Genomic DNA, 14,355 nt, shown 5'->3' with positions numbered 1-14,355 from the left:
TTTTCTCGACAGTACGGTTCAATGGCCAACTTTTCTTTGTAATCGTTTGGCAGTTGCTGTGAGACAGTAGTTCTTGTGCGGATTGAGAGATTATGCCTTTTCATAAAACTGAAACACCAAAAAGGTCCCCCTCAAAGTCGTTAATCTGCATGTCACGTGCTACCACTGTTGCCTTGAGTCGAATAGAGACAGTAGAGACACTTCTACCTGCTGTTCTCTGTTCAATAACCCACTGTTCAATTTTGTCCTTGTTCCCTCGGAAACTCCTTTTGGTCTTCTTTACTTGTTTTAGGTCATCTTCTTGCTTCCTCCACTTGCGCACCATGGACTCATTAATGCCAAATTGTCTCGCAGCTGCTCCATTTCCATTTTCTACTGCACAACTGATTGCTCGGAGTTTAAAATCCGCTTTGTAAGAGTGTCTCTTCGCAGGCGCCATTTTGAAGTCGTTATACACACACACACAACACAGTAATATTGTGTTGAAGCACAGTACGTATTACTCCGTGAGGCTCCTTGCAACAGTAACTGTAATGCTCCGAAAAGTGGCACAAAAAAAATTTTGACAGATTTTTGAGCATCGTGTACCACATAAAATTGGTTTGCGGTAAGCACAAACCAAAATTCATACATAAGGCTAACTAGATTATAAGGCGCACTGTCGATTTTTGTGAAGATTTAAGGATTTTATGTGCGCCTTATCGTGCGGTAAATACATTAACACAGTCCAAACTACCAATGAATCTCATCACCTAAAAAGAGAGCCGTTTTGTTTTTTAATTTATGTGCAAACTAAATTTATATGCACTTTCATTTCAGCGTATTTTTAGTCTGAGGGTTTGTTTTTTGTTTTTTTATTTATTAACAAGCTGGCTTCTCTCCACCCCAGAGAAACAAAAAGTAAAAATAAAGCAAAAGCCTATTTAAGATAATTTCATCCATGAATTTCAGATAATATCAGAAAAAATAAGATTATTTTCCACCATTTCCTTTCTCACATGGTCCGTCTCGAAAATATTTGCAATACTGAAAAAACTCTGTGGTTTAGGTGAGGGAGTTGCCTGATAGAGCATGGAGGACGAAGCACATATGACACCCACTCACCAGCAGTGAACACACAGAATACTGGCTGTGCTGTTCACACATCAGTGGAATTCAGCATCACACCGACTTTGCAGCGAGCTGGCTCAGTAATGACTTGGACCATTTGCATTCTCATAGGCTCAGAACAGACATCTATTCTCTATCAGTTCAAGCTCACCAACTTCTCAATTTGCTGTTATCTGTCCTCTGTTCTCAGATTGTTGTTGATGTGTGTTTGGTTGTTGGTCTTTAATCTCTATTTTATGTTTCATTACTTTCTGTGTGTGTGTGTGTGAGAGTGTGTGTTCCATCCATACAATGAAACACACCCGTGTGTGGGATGTTTTTCTGCGAAATCCAGGAGAGATAGGGGAAAGAACTGACGCAGAAAAAATATGGAGTAATTCTTAGTCCAGGCCTTTTCTGTTATAGATAGGTATGGGAATCAAGAACTTGTAGAGAACCGGTTCCCAGTAGTTCAGTTCCTTGGAATTGTTAGTCTGCTTGCCAATCCGCTTATCGATTTCACTTGCACTACAATCACCTGATTTCAGTTTGTGTGCTGGAGGAAAATAGTGGTGCAGTCTACAGTGTGGACTTGGACAATAATTTTATCTATATTAAGGATGGGATGGTTGAGATATGTGCAATGGTAAAGTGCAAAATGCATCCAGGACAGAAACAACTGCATTATGCTGCTAACAGAACTTGAGCTCTTTGCAAGGCTCTACACAGACAACATGCTAACACTAAGCTAGTCAAAAACCCAGAGTGATTTTTAAACATAAGTGTATGCTGAACTCAGCCATGCAGCCAGACCATGAACACAAAAAACAAAAAGCCGGGAGCCTCCAACTTTGTTTGTTGACAGCAGTTCAAATTGGAAAAATCTAACCTTGCTACACAAGGAGATTACTTCTTATTGGATCACTGCCTCCCATTTCACTACACAACTTAATTCTGATTGGATCTAGTCATCTTGTTTTCACAGGTAATTGATGAAAACTAATAGGCAAAAAAGTTAAAACTGATTCTTACATCTTCACAAGCTCATTTCATTTTCCACACAGGTTCTGCAGCCTTGATCCTTTCTCAGACTTAAGAAAAACGGATTTGTAAAATATATTTAAACACATTTGGAATAAAGGTTATTCACACCCCATGAAATGCAGAAAAAAAAAAGGTATGGAGAGAATCTAGTCTCAAGCTCATCACAGATGCATTTTATGTGATGTATAAATAAAAACCTAACTTGCAAACAAATATATCTTCCACAAACAAATGCTAAACAAAGTGGACACCTGAGCCTTTACATGTTGGGTGTCCTGAATCTGGACGTGGCCAACAAGAGAAGCTCTGACTGTAAAACCAAGACATTGCATATTTGCATTTATGTGTTGTGCTCACAAGATAAGCACATATGTGCAGCTTTAGCCTCCTTTATGACTCCTATCAGGACCAAAATCTACAAAACTATTATTAAGATTATTAAAACTAGAAGCTCATCAAGAAAGTGTTGAAGTTAAAGCGCAAAGGGCCATTTTCACCATAGACCTTTGTTTTTTTCAGCAACAACAAGAGTTGCCTCCTGTTCGTACTTCTGCACTGGTTCCACTTTAAAGACTCAGAAGCATTCAGACAACATTCACAAAGACAAATTATCTTGTTTACACTCCCATAGTGAACGAACAGTTGCATAAACCGAGCTGGTTTCTGCTTATAACATTAGTTGCTACAATCATTATCATTTAGTTTGTTAAAATTTAACTTTACAGGGAGTGCAGAATTATTAGGCAAATGAGTATTTTGTCCACATCATCCTCTTCATGCATGTTGTCTTACTCCAAGCTGTATAGGCTCGAAAGCCTACTACCAATTAAGCATATTAGGTGATGTGCATCTCTGTAATGAGAAGGGGTGTGGTCTAATGACATCAACACCCTATATCAGGTGTGCATAATTATTAGGCAACGTCCTTTCCTTTGGCAAAATGGGTCAAAAGAAGGACTTGACAGGCTCAGAAAAGTCAAAAATATTGAGATATCTTGCAGAGGGATGCAGCAGTCTCAAAATTGCAAAGCTTCTGAAGCGTGATCATCGAACAATCAAGCGTTTCATTCAAAATAGTCAACAGGGTCGCAAGAACCGCAGCAATTTCCTAATGTTGTAAACCTGCTCAACATTTGGCAATAAACCCCTTTCTGATTCTGATTCTGATTCTGAAGAAGCATGTGGAAAAACCAAGGCGCAAAATAACTGCCCATGAACTGAGAAAAGTCAAGCGTGCAGCTGCCAAGATGCCACTTGCCACCAGTTTGGCCATATTTCAGAGCTGCAACATCACTGGAGTGCCCAAAAGCACAAGGTGTGCAATACTCAGAGACATGGCCAAGGTAAGAAAGGCTGAAAGACGACCACCACTGAACAAGACACACAAGCTGAAACGTCAAGACTGGGCCAAGAAATATCTCAAGACTGGTTTTTCTAAGGTTTTATGGACTGATGAAATGAGAGTGAGTCTTGATGGGCCAGATGGATGGGCCCGAGGCTGGATTGGTAAAGGGCAGAGAGCTCCAGTCCGACTCAGACGCCAGCAAGGTGGAGGTGGAGTACTGGTTTGGGCTGGTATCATCAAAGATGAGCTTGTGGGGCCTTCTCGGGTTGAGGATGGAGTAAAGCTCAACTCCCAGTCCTACTGCCAGTTTCTGGAAGACACCTTCTTCAAGCAGTGGTACAGGAAGAAGTCTGCATCCTTCAAGAAAAACATGAGGCTACCCCTCTGTCCCCTTCTGGCTGCCTCTGCCTCAATTTTATCCCACAACTTAGAGATTCACATTACTCACACTCTCATTACATATACATATAGGATCTTGGGGGTGGGCACGATACACGGAACCCAAAGTACCATCAGGGTGTACACCCCACCCCTGGCGTCGTTGCCCACCTCTCAATTTTAAATACACGTAGACATTGAGGGCTAGCAGGAGGGACCATGCGCTTACCTGCTGCTCTCTGGCAGGTAGCTCCATGCCCTCCTGGGTTTTAAATGCACCTTAGAACACACATGCATCAACACTACAATGAGCGGGTGGAGGGAGGTTTGGAGTCTTCTCTCACCCCCATTCTCTGCGACCTGCTGGAGCGGGGGGGCTAGGAGGAGGAGTTGGCCGTCCGACTGCGGTCTGGAGTGTGGGGCCTTCCTGCTGCTGCGGAGTCGGGGCGGTCTGCCTCCCCCCACCGCAGGGAAAAGGGTAACACCACCTGGGTCTGGGTGCAGTTCCCCCCTCCAGGGGCAAGGGTACCTAGACCCGGTTTGTAGAGTACGCTTGGGGAGTGTGATCGTGTGTACAGCGTCTCTTCATGTCTGTCTCCACGTTGGTTGAGTGTGGAGTAAGTGCATATGAGAGCATGAGGGTGGGAATGGATGTTTGTATATGTGTGTGCCTGTATTTCTGTGTCTATATGTCAGGTTGGGTGTCAGGCGCCACCTCTCTGGGGACATCTTAGGCCCTCCAAGGTTTGGAGGCCTATCTCCCCCTACCACCACTTCCCCTGCCAGTGGCGGACTCCCTCAGACATTGGTGCGTTGGTGGTTCTTTGTGTCTGGGGATGGGCGTCCAGGTACACACCGGCTCACTCCTTGGCGGCCGCTTATCGGGGCCTGGAGCCTGGGGCTTGCTCGGGCCACTTCGGAGGTGGGGTGCCCCCGGCCTCTCGGCCTGGGGCTCGGTCACTCAGGCGCGGCTGGCTGCTGGCGGAGCTCACGGGCGCGTCACTGCAACTCCCCCTGGCTTCTGCTCCGCGGCTGCTGAGTGAGCCCTCATCTGGGACTCTCCTCAGCTCTTTCTGGGACAGTGGCGCGGCTGCCCCTCTGTTGGTCTTCCTTGGTCTCTTGTGTTCTGGGGGCCTCTGGATGTCTGGAGTTTTGATCTCCTCCATACCTGCTTCATGCCCTGGAGGACGGGGCTGTGGCCCCCCCACACCCTCTAGCAGATTATTACATGAAGGAACCTTTTAAAAAACAAAAAACAAGCGCGTCCATGCTCACAGGTGTACACACGGGTGATCACACCCACAAACTACACCCTTTTTGGCTCCTACCTCAAAGCACACTGTGTTCTGTTGATCTTATGTGCTGCACAATAATGTTTAATATTTAGTATTTACTGTCATATTCCCATATATCATTGTGATGTTGTTTATTCTATTACTCTTGTTCTCTTCTGCTTGTTTTCTTTTTTCTTTCTCAGCAGGTGACCCAGGTGATTGATATATGCATTTTTTTTTTCTCTGCCCGTTCTGTTGGTTTTTGTCTTTTGCCCTTCTCCCCCGTCCCTCTTCTCAGCTGTTTCTCTTTCCCTCTTTCTTTCTCCCCTTCTTTCCCCCAGTCAAGTCTGTCCCGTATTCAGTAAGTGAAAATAAAATAAACAATAAAAGGTGAATCAAATGGACCATTACGGCAAGGCTGGGATGGTCAGTTTGGTAAAGTAAATCCGTTGGGCATCTTTCTTTGCCTTTAGACAACAATTCTGATGGCAAAAGAGCCAAACGGGACAGGCAAAAAAAAAAAAAAAAGAAAAAAAGAAAAAAGAAAAACATGATTTTCATGCAGGACAATGCTCCATCACACGCGTCCAAGTACTCCACAGCGTGGCTGGCAAGAAAGGGTATAAAAGAAGAAAAACTAATGACATGGCCACCTTGTTCACCTGATCTGAACCCCATTGAGAACCTGTGGTCCATCATCAAATGTGAGATTTACAAGGAGGGAAAACAGTACACCTCTCTGAACAGTGTCTGGGAGGCTGTGGTTGCTGCTGCACGCAATGTTGATGGTGAACAGATCAAAACACTGACAGAATCCATGGATGGCAGGCTTTTGAGTGTCCTTGCAAAGAAAGGTGGCTATATTGGTCGCTGATTTGTTTTTGTTTTGTTTTTGAATGTCAGAAATGTATATTTGTGAATGTGGAGATGTTATATTGGTTTCACTGGTAAAAATAAATAATTGAAATGGGTATATATTTGTTTTTTGTTAAGTTGCCTAATAATTATGCACAGTAATAGTCACCTGCACACACAGATATCCCCCTAAAATAGCTAAAACTAAAAACAAACTAAAAACTACTTCCAAAAACATTCAGCTTTGATATTAATTAGTTTTTTGGGTTCATTGAGAACATGGTTGTTGTTCAATAATAAAATTATTCCTCAAAAATACAACTTGCCTAATAATTCTGCACTCCCTGTATTGTTACACCTGTTAGCAACAAAACACAGTAAGAGGCAATGCAAGTTAAGTAGAAAAATCTTTTAGTTAATGTAATGTCGACATCCCTGATTAAGTACAAAAAAAAAAAAAAAAAAAAAAAAAAGTGACAGCACAGAAAGATGAGGGATAGTGGATGTACCACAGATTTCTCTGGTGACTGAGTTTATTTGGCATTCCAGAGAGAGAGAGAGAGACACACACACACACAGACACACACACAAAAAGAGAGAGAGAGAGAGACCAGATCCAGTACTGACCTCAACTGACCTGTTGCAGCCTGGGAGAGTACGCCTCACACTAAATACATGCTGAGAACCATGGGTATAAACTCAACAACAGCACAGATTTCCTGTGGCAGTGATTCATGTTTTCCCATATACTTAAAATCTCTTACATGTATGTGCAAAAATATCCCGATACAGTCACCCAAAAGGCATTAACAAGAATCTATTACATATCTAGGCATTGTTTAATGTACCTAAAAAGTTCACTAAAAACTGTGTTAAAGTTCCTTTCATGCTTGAGAGATTTAACCATCTCCAGACATATGACTTTGATGACAGTTCCATGTAATCATCATCATTATTTCACAGACATACCATCTCATTGTGTACCATATGATTTAAGAATTTCCAAATTGTTTGCACATACTTCAATGACTAAACTCCACATATTTAAGATTTATAAGACGGGTGCGGCATTTGCTTATATTTGTAACCTCTAACCTATGCCATAAAAGAATGACATTGAATTCTTGATATGAAAAGCACAAGCATCACAAGATACATACACAACTAAACAATGACAAAATATTTGAAAGGTCCCAATGTGTTTTTTTTTTTTCCTCCTCCGATGTTGACATTCTGGTTAAACATAAGCTCAGTCAGAATGAGTGAAAGGAAAATTATGAAGGGGAAACCTCTTCATGTTCAAGCATTGAGGCCATGGAGGTTAAAGCACCTTCTTTTGATGCAACAGAAAGGACAGGACAACCCTGTGTGCACCGCAGAAGAATGCTAATCTTTCCACATCTGGAATTCTCTACCAAGTAAAAAACTTTACCCGTTGAAGTTAACTAGTGAGATGGTTTTGTTTTTTTAATAACTGACAAGCAGGGTATGAAGGACTAATATGAAAGGGCAAGGAAAACCACACACAAAAAGTATGTGGACTCACGGATTGGCACACGGTATACTGAGAATTGTAGATAAACAAAGAGACAGAAATATACAACAGACAAGTGAAGACAGAAGATTTAAAGACGAATGGATGAAAAGGTATATTGAGATATAGCTATGTCAACTAGCAGTGATGACAGGAAAGAAACTGACATCACACAGCTGAGCCAGTGTAGTCAGTCAGTCTCACTGCAGCTGCATTCCTGGCCTGCCGGTCTCATGTGTAATGTTGCCTCTATGCACATTCCTGGGCTTCTATGGGCTTGGGGACAGTCAATGCAGAACTAAGAGTTCCACTGCATCATGAACAGACACCGAGCAACATCCTGGCAGACAAGCTGAACCACTACTGAGTGATGTGGGATGAAAGTCAAACAGAGTTCCACCCTTTACGCCACAGTGTGGAGCAAGCTGAAGTCTGGAGGTGTGTGTATTGAGCTGGTAGATTTAACTGTACTAATTTGAACAGAGAAGACATTTAAAACATGCCAGCATGATTATTTGACTATCTTCCTATGTAGCAGAAAATGATATGCAAGATTGTATGTAATATACGCCACCTAAAAAGACGAAGGAAAAATAAGACTTATGAGGTGTACAACATCAAAAACTCAATGGATTGTGTTCAGATTGTGACTAAGCAATACAAAGAATTTAAAAAAAGTGCAAAGAACAATCACAACAGCAGTGTGAACAGGAAAGGCATTGTTTAATGTACAAAGAGAGGCTAGCAGGCAGACAGGGAGAAGAAAGGGAAAAGTTTCCAACCCCAACAAAGCCAGTACAGTCTCCAGCTGCCTGCCTATTACCCCCACCCCCACCCCCCAAACCTCTCAGACTTCCCTCAAAAGGAGGGGAGCAGGATGAGGTAAGCATCCTGGCATTTCTGCTCAGCTGACAGAGCTAACAGCTCAGGAAGAGGGTAGGAAATGGAGAGAAATTAATGAGTAAATTGCAAGTATGCAACACAAAAGAATCCAAAATTATAGTGGAAGTAGGGAAATAGTTCTATTATACTGTGCAGAGTGAAAATAATAATTTAAAATCCATGCCAGAGAGGTGCAAGAAAAACCTCTGATATCAGCGACTCTTCTAAAACGATGTAAATCTGTCTTTCACAGCAGTCCAAGAGTTGGCCTACATGTTAATTGTGACTGCACTGCATACATGTTTAGATCAAAAAGCAATATGTAGAGCATCCAAATACGAGTCCGACTTCAATAACCTCCTTCACTACATTTTCATTTATCATGAATAGCAATCAGCCACTCATAGCTAGCAAACACAAATGTCTACAGCAGGCCTGCTGAGTAATAGATTACTCAATATGTTAAAGTAATGTGCTGGAGGAACGAGTAGCAGCACTACTCAAAATATAGATATTGCAGTATTTACTGTCTCCCAAAATTTTCCGTTTCTGTAGCTTTGCCATAACAAAGGATTATGCGTATGTAACCATTGCACTGATGCTTACATACACTCCAAAACATTGACGGGTCGCTGCCTGATAGCAACAATGCTAGGTGTAGGCAGAAAGCTAATTGTCTGAACAGGAAAGAGAAAGAAAATGGAGTTCATTACAAAGAGAAGGAAGGTGAAAAAAAAAGTTTTTTTAAAATTAAAAATCAAAGAGGCAAAAAAGATTAGTCCACAACATAGCATGTTTCACTTTTCTTTTTTTGACGCTGCCATATGGTGACAGAAAAGTGCAACTACAAGAGGATAGTGGTTTGCAAGTGTTGTGAAGAATCGACCAAACCATGCAGGGCACTTTAAGAAGATGGTCTAGTAGAGAATCCCTGCATTTTGTGCGTGATGAGGTGCAGCATGCGACCGGACAGTATTTTATGGGATTAACAAGAACCGATTATGACTGCAATGTTCACCAAGTGCTTACCAGTCTTTCATGTTATTATTGCAGTTAATGTCCATCTATAAGGCCTGTTATTGGAAAGTGAAATACATTTTAAAATACCGGCTGTTATGGATGAATGTGCTGCTGGTTGTTCAAGTATTAATGTTAGCAAAAACAGCAAGAAAGCAAGGTTATATTTATGTCCTAAACAGTCCTGTAATACGGAGCGAAGCAATGTTCCAAAAACAAATGTTATTCTCAACCATATGGTGCCCAAAATTGCACTGATATACTCCTTCAAATTGACCATTCAATGCTTTTTTTTCTACTTTGAATACAAAAAAATCTGAATAATTTGAAGTGTTTTGTTTTAACCATTTTCTAACCATTGCACACAGAGGTTTTTCACAAATGACTATGTCGCAGTCTGTCTCTTGAATTCTTACATCAAGCAAGAATTCATGACACAAAATAAAACAATTTAAATTAAAAAGTTGCTCTTTTTTACTTATATTTAAAAAAATGTAGCAATGACTATAAAAATGACTCACCAAGAACAGTCACAGGTATCACAACAGGTTTATTTAACCTTATTTTCTTTGGTGTGTGGGGAGACGTTGACATGCGGAGTTTAAAACAGTCTTCATTTTGCAGAGTATGACTTTTCAGATGGTGGAATAAATTCTTAGCAATAGTTTTATGCCATGTTTTGCAAATTACCGCATTTTATTCGACACCCTCCTTGTGAAATCCAAATGACAGCAAGTCTCGTTTCCTTGCTCGTCTGGAACTCCGGCTGTCGCCATTTCCCCCCCCCCCCATCTGGTAGTATATAAACATGCATGCTCAATGCATTGGGCCAGGTAGAAAATTTTCCGGTTGGGAGGGGGAAATTAATGACACATCGCGGCGTGTGGGAGGAAACAAAACTCACAGTAAATTAAATGCATTCGGCTTAATATTTCCATGGCAATTTATTCTTGATGATCACGATAAAGACATTTTAACCATCGCAAATGGAAAAACTCCAGATACATCGAGTATATTCAATATATCGCCCAAGACTACTTCAAAGCATTAAAAAAAAAAAAAAAAAATGTATGCAGGATCAGATCAGTTGCATAGATATAGGTCGTAATAGAAGCCCTCTAATGCACTGACCAGACCAGAACATCACCTAACCTTGCAGCTGTGTTTACCATTGAGTGGTGGTGGTGGTGGTGGTGGTGGGGGGGGGATTGTGGGGGTCATGGGGTCCTGACATATACACACAGAAAATAAAGGTCCAGATCATCATGGTGGGCTAATGACCTTTCTTTGGAAGAACACACAGGTCTAGGCAACATGCTGCCAAGTTCATAGTGGCCTCTCACACCCAAACACTGATGACACCAGAGAGCAGACTCTAGTGCTTATTAAGCACAATAAAAGTATTAACCTCAAAATGATCTCATCTGGAGGACTTTCCAGTAGAAAGCTTTCCCATTGAGCGACAAAGCAAAGACAATTTTCTATGTATATTATGAAATTATATTAAATTTTCATTTAACCATAGAAGTAATTTGTGATTCTCTAAATGCACCACTCAAATGTCTGATTAAAAATTAATGTAACAAAACCAGAAAAGATAGAAGAGGCAGAAATATAAATATATATTTCTTTATATATGAAATATAACATAAAATGATGTAACCAAAGGAGTAAACAAGCATAAATCAATGATGAAAAACAAGATGCTTGATCTCTGCAAATTATATCAAAGAAGCATCCCAGATAAGATGGATAATGCAAAACATGTGCTAAATGATTAACACAACACACACAAACCAGAACCACAAGGGCATCCAATTTAAAGGACCTAGTTCTTGATACAAGCTCTACTTTTCACAGTTTGATTATCTTTGGAGTCATTTATCTGGCAGGTATGCCAACAATATGATACCAACAGTAGGCGACAGTGGGCAGTGAAGCCGTCATAAAACAAAAATGATTCACTTCTCAACAGAGCAACTTCCACTATCAATAATGTGATCAGAGCTATCCTAGATCAAGAAGTACTAATGAAATTTGAAGATGTACTTTTTTTGGAACACTTTGAAACATCTGTTACAACTTTTTTTTTGTTTTGTTTTAATTTAGAGATATTATCCAACTCTCAAGGTGTACATGTTCAACTTTATCTCTAATTCTTCTGATTTGACTACTGTTTTTCCCCCATAGTTTGTTTACTTTGTGGCGACAGCTGTAATGCTATGAGTGGGTGAGCTCCTAGCATCTGAACAACTGTCATCAACTTCAAGTTGCAGATTTTTCAGTTTGACTTCGAGAATTCTTGGTTTAACATCTTTCCATCTTCAAGTTTAGACAGTTTAGCCAATTGGCAGAAAGATTTTATTACACTTAAATTTACACAGTAACACGTTTTGCAATTATCACTGTTTGTTTTTTTCCCCTCAAACACAGAGCCGAACTGATGAAACGGGGAACAGAAGAAGAATGACCTTTTCTTTCATTTTGTACTAAATCAATGAAGCTGTTCCAAACATGAATATATTTCAAAGCACACATAGGTGTCATAAAACATAACAAAATCGTGCTGTGGAGTGAAATAAGTTTTGGATGGCTCCTAGGTGTTTCTCTCAATAATCCCTCATACTTTTTGTATAGTGTCACCAGTCCAAATCAGCAGTGACTGAGCAAGTGCAATGCATTAAGCAAATCATGTTATGTTAACTATCAAAACGGATAACAGTTGGGGGAAGTGGGACATTAAATTTTTTGTACATACAATGAATACATTTACTACAACATCATAGCTCACGGTGGCATATTAAATAAATTGGAATAGCAAATTAAGAAATGCTAAGGACTAGGAAAAGTAAATGAGCCAAAAATGTTTTTATTTTACTTGTATATGTGAGAGCCCAACATACCAACTTATAAGATTTAGTTTGATGCTACCAAGGTTTACCTAACGACAGTTATTTTCTCTTTCTGCTACTACTACTGAAAAGTGCTTTAATCGCTTACTAATTCACAGCCTCCGTAAAGTAGTATGTTTAGCTGTCAGTGCCTAAGAGCTGAAATTTATCTCTGACACAGATCTGTGGTTTACATTTTAGTAAACTCTCTCTGTGACGGACAAAACCTTAGAAAATTCTGAAACCACGATTTTTATCTTCGTACTTGACGTCGATTAAAGGAAGTCCAACGCCTTTAATGGGCTAAACAGAAAGTATTGCAATCGTATAGTTCTTGGTAGCTATTTTGAGTAAACAAAAAAACAAAAACGCAGTGATAATACCACGAGTCGGTGTAACGTACTAAACTTCTCAATGACATCAGATTCACAGCTCGGTTAGCTGCATTGTGCACTGTGTTTAAGGACAGTTTACGTTATTCTTACAATTATCACCATATCTTACACGTGTCCAAACGTAAAGCAGGGCACGTGATGTTAACAAAACAAAGCTAAGAGCCACAAGAAATTTTCTATAGCTTGTCTAGCTGACGGTTACCAGAAAGCAAGTCAGCTAACTAAGTACAAAACACAGCGAACGGTAGCAATTGGCTACCAGTTAGCCAGGTTAGCTAGAAACGATGAGAACGTACCGTCTGTTGCTAGTGACACTTGTTCCGGAGACAGCAGGAAAGAAGAAACGCTCTCTTTTTCAGAAAACGTTTCAGTTCTTTAATCCCTGGTCTCACTGCAGTGCCGTCAGTTACTTGCCAACTTATTTTTCCTCTGTCTTCGGTCCCACCTATCCTTTCCGTTTCGAACGACAACAGCTCCTACAGAGCTCGCTCTGTTGTTCACAGTTCTCGTTCTGGCTCGGAAATTCAAATCATATCGCGAGATTTAGAGGAAAGCGGGTCCACAGGACCAGAAAATCTTGTATACAGTTATAGAACAACTGAACTTGACTGCATAGGACTAATTGGTTTCTATTACCATGGCTTACTTACTCATTGTTTAACATGGAAATTGGCCACTACTACTCTTAAATTATTATTATTATTATTATTATTATTATTATTATTATTATTATTATTATTATTATTATTATACCAGAACAGGTTTCTTACAGCACATGAAAGATCTTGCAGACAGGTCAGCTGTAAACATACAAACCTAATCCATGCAAGAGAGGATTACACTGTACATCATAGGTGCACACACAAGACGAAGTGACAAGTGAGTGGATAACAATTTTACACTTCTGATTATTAAATTAACTTTCACCCTCAACGCCATATTAAAACAAACCAAAAAGGAAAAAAATGTCTATATTTGCAGCTAGGATTCCTTATAGACAATTATAGATAATTAATAGGACAGTTTGCCAAAAAGTCTGAATAAGACTGAAAATCATGTGGCAGCTGGAATCTAGGGTAAGCTGGAGGCTTTTAAATCAATAGATGCAGGTCAGTGTAAGCACAAAGTCCCTGTTTATGCTGTACATTGTATAGCTGCCTACACAGGACTAATCAGGCTACACAAGAACTTAATCCTTATACCCCAAAAGAAAACCACAACCATAGTTAACACAAAGATCCCTCTGAGAACTGAAGGCACATATAGCACCAATGGTGATTTACATGTATCTCTCAGTGAGGATGAAATGTATTTAATGAAAATCCTTCCTCTGTGAACCATAAACTGATATGAACACACACCATAAGCAGCAAAGCTGGATAATCCTATGAAATCCCAGTGGAACATTGTTTTGGGTCACCCATGTACTGGATTGGGTTTTGAAATATGTCCCACAGCTTAAAGCAAGGACTAAATCAGGCAAGTGTGAGGGGAGATGCAGAAAGAACCTAGAGCATCTATAAAGCCAGAAGCTGGGGTTATGTATAAAAGATATTTTAGTCCACTAGAGCAATCAGGCAGTAATCACCATGGTCCTGATAAAAACACAGATTCTAGGTAAAAAGGAATGTGTGAGGAGGTGAGATTAAAG

At 40.3% G+C, this 14,355-nt stretch overlaps 1 protein-coding gene across 1 annotated transcript in view; it reads right to left on the bottom strand.

The window, feature by feature from the left end:
- Positions 1-13,230, bottom strand: part of LOC147318439 (E3 ubiquitin-protein ligase RNF19A-like) — a 35,236-nt gene extending 22,006 nt beyond the window's left edge. Inside the window, exon 1 of the mRNA XM_086310370.1 lies at positions 13,001-13,230. The gene's annotated coding sequence lies outside the window, so the exon portion shown is untranslated. The remainder of the gene's footprint in view (positions 1-13,000) is intronic.
- Positions 13,231-14,355: the final 1,125 nt, after the last annotated feature.

This window comes from Aulonocara sp. 'chitande type north' Nkhata Bay, linkage group LG11 (genome assembly GCF_057382095.1).
Source record: "Aulonocara sp. 'chitande type north' Nkhata Bay isolate Kocher_YH1m ecotype deep benthic linkage group LG11, A_spYH_male_GT1.1, whole genome shotgun sequence".
NCBI lineage: Eukaryota > Metazoa > Chordata > Actinopteri > Cichliformes > Cichlidae > Aulonocara > Aulonocara sp. 'chitande type north' Nkhata Bay.
The sequence above is the reverse complement of the archived record's forward strand: the minus strand, read 5'-3'. Positions and strand labels throughout refer to the sequence as shown.